The following is a 6,471-nucleotide window of genomic DNA, read 5'->3' as shown; positions in this document are numbered from 1 at the left end:
TGTAAGTGGTTGCACATGGGTCATGCAAAACAACCGTTTGCGTTGAAGGGGTGCAGAAATCCTGCTCGGCACATTTTCCCTTGTCTTCCTGGGGAAGCTATCAATTTGCATATGGGTGTTCTAACTAAAACGTTTGTGATGAGTGTTTTATATTTAAACACCGTTGATGTTTTTTTCAAAAGAAAATCGTTTGATAAGTCTGTACATTAAGAGAGAACACACAAGTTTGTTCAAACCATATCTTTCATGCAGTCACACTCGAATTTATATTCATATGATCGAGAATTCGAGATACAGTATTAAACCCCAAAAAAACTATTTCTGGCGGCGGCGGAAGCGGTGTGCCGCGCCGTCGTTGTCATTGCGTCCTCCGGGACGCTGTTGTTAAAGTCTTCAAGGCAGCACAAAATGTTCTTCACTTGTATATCAAGCATCATGTCGTCGCGCGATCGACGGGAGGGGTGCAGGAGGACGGCAACTGGCGCCGCTGAGAGGTAGCGGTCGACGGCAGCGTCCCATGCCGCTAGGGGGCGCACGGCCACGGGCATGGCAGGTGCAGCCAAACGCACAGGGACCGACACCGTGGTGGGTGGAGGGGCACGCACGGGCGCGGCGGATGCAGCCAAACACATGGGGGCCGGCGGTACGGTGGGTGGAGGGGCACACACGGGCACGGGCACGGGTGCTGGCGCTGGCATGTACACGAGCTCGTGTGGGTCCACTGAGACCTCGCTGACACCCGCGGCTTCCAACTCTACGATAGTGCATGGCGACCAGCCCGTCAATGCTATGGGGATGGTCGCTGGCGCGGGCGCATGGATGGGAGCTGGGAAGGGAGCGGGGGCAGCAACCGCCGTTGCCAGCTCGTTCTAGGCCATGTCCATCAAGCCCCATTCCTCCTTATTTTCTATCTCCTCCGGCTTGGAGTCGACTTCACCAAACTTGAAGACTAGTGGCAGATGATCATTCTGCGTCGTGGCAGTGGAGGTCTGGGGAGGAGGGGAATGGGAGGCGAACAGTAAGGCCGCCTGTATTAAATAGCGCCTCGGGCACCGTTAATGGAGAGGAAGGCGGGCGGCCATGGAAGTCAAAGGGCTCGCTTCCCAGTGAGCCTGCGCAGCGTAAAGCTTGCACCCTTCCCGATGAGCCTGCGCATTGGAGGACAGCTTGCATGCCTCTCGGTCAGCCTGCGCACCAGACTGTGCTCGCACGCCTCCCGTTCAGTCAAGGTCAAGCAGCTGTCCGCACGGCACCTCCTACAGACATTAAAACCAAGACACGTGGCATCACATGAATAGTTAACATAACGCACACATTTTGAATTATACAAACATTTGAGATATTAAGTGGCAGCTATTTATTCAAAATGCCTTTGTTGGCTGTCATTATTCCAGTGCGCCTTCTCTCAAAATGGACACGAAAAATACCACATCATGTCAGGCGCCATTCCATGATAGCATGCCAAGTTTCATGAATTTCAGAGGAGTTTTGGATTTACTAGAATTTAAAAACCAGGAATCTCAATGTTTTGTCGGCAATCAATGGTGCCCTAGTGTTTGAAATTCACTCCCATTTATTGCATGGGACCTCAGCCTGCACCCAAGGACACAGATTTGATTTTTCAACCAATTTATATGCACTGGAGCATGTGCATGTAGTTCAAATTTGAATTATGCACATAAATGCATTAAAAACTCAGTTAATGCATAAAAATGTCCAAAAGAACCCCGAAAAATCACAAAAATTGACACAACACTCCTGTTGTTCTATGTTGACACGAGAAAATTTTTGGAAGCAACAAGAGGAAGTGGATATCGTTTCATCCCCAAAGGTGGGATGTTTCCTACCGAAACAATGATGCTTGTTGTGAGAAGCTCTGCTCTGTGAGAAGCATATACCTAAACCTACCCCAAATGGGACAAAAAATTTACCGCAGCTTGTTGATGCCGCTCCATGAAAGCATGCCAAGTTTCATGAATTTCAGACGAGTTTTGGATTTACTAGAATTTAAAAGCGAGGCATCTCAATGTTTTGCCGGCAATCAATGGTGCCCTGGTGTTTGAAATTCATTCCCATTTCTTGCATGGGACCTAAGCATGCACCCAAGGACACATATTTGATTTTTCAACCAATTCATATGCAGTAGAGCATGTGCATGTAGTTCAAATTTGAATTATGCACATAAATGCATTGAAAACTCAGTTAATGCATAAAAATGTCCAAATGAACCCCCAAAAATCCCAAAAATTGATACAATACTCCTGTTGTTCTACGTTGACACGAGAAATTTTTTGAAAGCAGTAAGAGGCAACGGATATCGTATCGTCCCCAAAGGTGGGACGTTCCCTACCGAAACCATCATGCTTGTTGTGAGAAACTCTGGTTTGTGAAAAGCATATACCTGAAACCTGCCCCAAATGGGACAATTTTTTTAACACGAAATGTTGATGCCGCTCCATGATAGCATGCCAAGTTTCATGAATTTCAGACGACTTTTCGATTTACTAGAATTTAAAAACCAGGCATCTCAATGTTTTGTCGGCAATCAACAGTGCCCTGGTGTTTGAATTTCATTCCCATCTCTTGCCTGGGACCTACAAATTCACCCAAGGACACATATTAGATTTTTCAACCAACCTTAGTGCATTGGAGCATGTGCTTGTAGTTCAAATTTGAATTATGCACATAAAAGGCCTAGAAAACCCAGTTAATGCATAAAAATGTCCAAACGAACCCCGAAAAATCACAAAAATTGACACAACACTCCTGTTGTTCTATGTTGACACTAGAAAATATTTGAAAGAAATAAGAGGCAATGGATATCGTATCGTCCCCAAAGGTGGGACATTCCCTATCGAAACCATCATGCTTGTTGTGAGAAGCTCTGGTTTGTGAGAAGCTTATACCCGAACCTGCCCCAAACGGGACACATTTTTTACCATGGCATGTTGATGCCGCTCCATGATAGCATGCCAAGTTTCATGAATTTCAGACGAGTTTTCGATTTACTTGAATTTTAAAACCAGGCATCTCAATGTTTTACCGGCAATCAACAGCGCCCTGGTGTTTGAATTTCATTCCCATCTCTTGCATGGGATCAAGAAATTCACCCAAGGACACACATGTGATTTTTCAACCAACTTTACTACATTGGAGCATGTGCTTGTAGTTCAAATTTGAATTATGCACATAAAATGCCTAGAAAACTCTATTAATGTATAAGAGGCCAAACGAACCCCGAAAAACTCCCATATTGAACACAACACTCCTGTTGTTTTATGTTGACACTAGAAAATTTTCGAAAGCAATATGAGGCAACGGTTATCGTCCCGTCACCAAAGGTGGTACGTTCCCTATCGAAACCATCATGTTTGTGGTGAGAAGCTCTGGTTTGTGAGAAGCTTATACCCGAACCTGCCCCAAATGGGACAAAATTTTCACCACGGCATGTTGATGCCACTCCATGATAGCATGCCAAGTTTCATGAATTTTAGACGAGTTTTGGATTTACTAGAATTTAAAAACCAGGCATCTCAACGTTTTGCTGGCAATCAACAGTGCCATGGTGTTTGAATTTCATTCCCATCTCTTGCATCGGACCTAGAAATTCATCCAAGGACACACATGTGATTTTTTTCAACCAACTTTGGTGCATTGGAGCATGTGCTTGTAGTTCAAATTTGAATTATGCACATAAAATGCCTAGAAAACCTAGTTAATGTATAAAAAAGGCCAAACGAACCCCGGAAAATTCCAAGATTGAGCACAACACTCCTATTCTTCTATGTTGACACTAGAATATTTTTGAAAGCAATAAGAGGCAACGGATATCGTCTCGTCCCCAAAGGTGGTGCGTTCCCTATCGAAACCATCATGCTTGTTGTGAGAAGCTTTGATTTGTGAGAAGCTTATACCCAAACCTGCCCCAAATGGGACAAAATTTTCACCACGACTTGTTGATGTCGCTTCATGATAGCATGCCAAGTTTCATGAATTTCAGACGAGTTTTGGATTTACTAGAATTTAAAAACGAGGCATCAACATTTGCCGTCAATCAACAGTGCCCTGGTGTTTGAAATTCATTCCCATCTCTTGCATGGGACCTAGAAATTCACCCAAGGACACACATGTGATTTTTCAAACAACGTTGGTGCGTTGGAGCATGTGCTTGTAGTTCAAATTTGAATTATGCACATAAAATACCTACAAAACCCAGTTAATGTATAAAAAAGGCCAAACGAACCCCGAAAAATTCCAAGATTGAACACAAAACTCCTATTATTCTATGTTTACACCAGAAATTTTTTGAAAGCAATAAGAGGCAAAGAATATCGTCTCATCCCCAAAGGTGGTACGTTCCCTATCGAAACAATCATGCTTGTTGTGCGAAGCTCTGGTTTGTGAGAAGCTTATACCCAAACCTGCCCCAAATGGGACAAAATTTTCTCCATGACATGTTGATGCCGCTCCATGATAGCATGCCAAGTTTCATGAATTTCAGACGAGTTTTGGATTTACTAGAATTTAAAAACCAAGTATCTCAATGTTTTGCCGGCAATCAGCAGTGCCCTGGTGTTTGAAATTCATTCCCATCTCTTGCATGGGACCTAGAAATTCACCCAAGGACAGACATGTGATTTTTCAGCCAACTTTAGTGCATTGGAGCATGTGCTTGTAGTTCAAATTTGAATTATGCACATAAAATGAGGTCGAAGGTGGCAAGGACAGCAGTGCGGAGGGTGGCAAGGTTATCGCGCCCTCCTCCGATGATGAGGTCGAAGGCGGTGGCGATGGCGGCATAGAGGGCGTCGAGGTGGGCCCCCAGGACGAGGAGATCGACGTCCACGAGTGGAGGAGTGCCTTCCCCAACGACCCCGACGACGGTACTTTCCCGGACCCGGCTCCCGGCACACTGTACATGAAGAGGAAGGATTGGCTCGACCTCTACTTCGACCGAAAGTAGTTTAGCTTACTCTAAATTTATGTTTTATGTTTGGTTATGCAAAACTATCTATGTTTATGTTTGAATGCATGCTACTTTCGGTTGAACCTGCTTTGAACTTGATCAAATTGAAGTTTACAACCTTAAGTTTAGGGGATCGACTAGAAAAGGCCAAAAATTACTAGAGTATATATATATATCCACTAAGGGTTTTAGTCCTTTAACTTTTTAAGGATCGCCTAGAGATGTCCTTATTACTTGTTTATTTTAGTTCTTCACAATGTGATGCTCTATATGTGCAATTATTTGCTGTGGAGTTCAATTTCATCAATAACAGTTTCAACAATACCACTATGAATTACGATATTTGGTTGTTGTTAAGGATATTGCATTTAACATGCCTTTTCATTTTTAATTGTTGTTTAGCAACATGCATTGTACTGAATGACTAAATATGCAATCCCAAGCTACATAGCAACAAGGAAGAGTGTTACTTTAATGTTCTGATGATGTCTAGATATACATGTAATAAAATTTTATATAATGGGATGGATGGAATGTTGTACTACATAATTTTTCAATTGTTGTTTAGCTTCTAATATTAACTTGGAACTTTTAGGTACATATATCATTGCCAAAGATCCACACTTCGACCCTTTCTGCACATGGGGCAATGAGATATTCATGAACCAGCATCAAGTGAGGAAACTGATAAAGATTGTTACTAAAATGGGTCAAAAGATGTCAATCGAACTATTTGTTTACACTTTATGCAAGACAACGGTGAACTGCGGGATGGTAAGTAAGAACCTTGTAGCCTTCTTTTTACTGCGCGTAATGAGTTGTGTTAGATGACAATATCTGAATCTTTTTTCTTTTGCAGTGGAACCTGAAGCAGTTTACTCAAGATTAGCTCTCAAACTACATGATTGGCGGCCGGCCATCACAAGGGGTTGGACTAGAGTCCTGCATGCCTTCTGCATCCAGGAGAGCACAATAGGGCCATTCCGCTTCACCTTGTTCAGCAACTGGAATGTCTGTCGCATCTTTCTATATCATCTGTAATAGTTCAAGTATAGAACCCTGGTACATCATTCTTTATTTGGTGCTTATGTAATTCTTAAACATATGTACTTGTGAATCGAATAATGCATTGGTTGTTTGAACCTGCACTACTGGAATCAGCTACTTTGCCATCTGCCAGCTCTTTGCCGTCAGCTAGCGGACGGCAAAGAAGCTCTTTGCCATCAGCTACCCAAAAGCAGACGGCAAAGAAATGGCAGACATCAAAGAAGCTCTTTGCCGTCCGCAAGCTCTTTGTCGTCTGCCAGCAGACAGCAAAGAATCTTTGCCGTCCGCTGGCAGACGGCAAAGAGAGAGGTGGCCCCCACCCCCCGCCCGTTTGGAAAAAAACTTAATGGCCCACCTCTTTGCCGTCTGCCAGCAGACGGCAAAGAGGTAAAAGGGCGGACGGCAAAGAGAGACGGACGGCAAAGAAGACACTACCTAACGGCCCGTACCCCCCCGCC

The sequence above is a fragment of the Triticum dicoccoides genome, chromosome 6A (assembly GCF_002162155.2).
Source record: "Triticum dicoccoides isolate Atlit2015 ecotype Zavitan chromosome 6A, WEW_v2.0, whole genome shotgun sequence".
Taxonomy (NCBI): Eukaryota; Viridiplantae; Streptophyta; class Magnoliopsida; order Poales; family Poaceae; genus Triticum; species Triticum dicoccoides.
The sequence above is the reverse complement of the archived record's forward strand: the minus strand, read 5'-3'. Positions refer to the sequence as shown.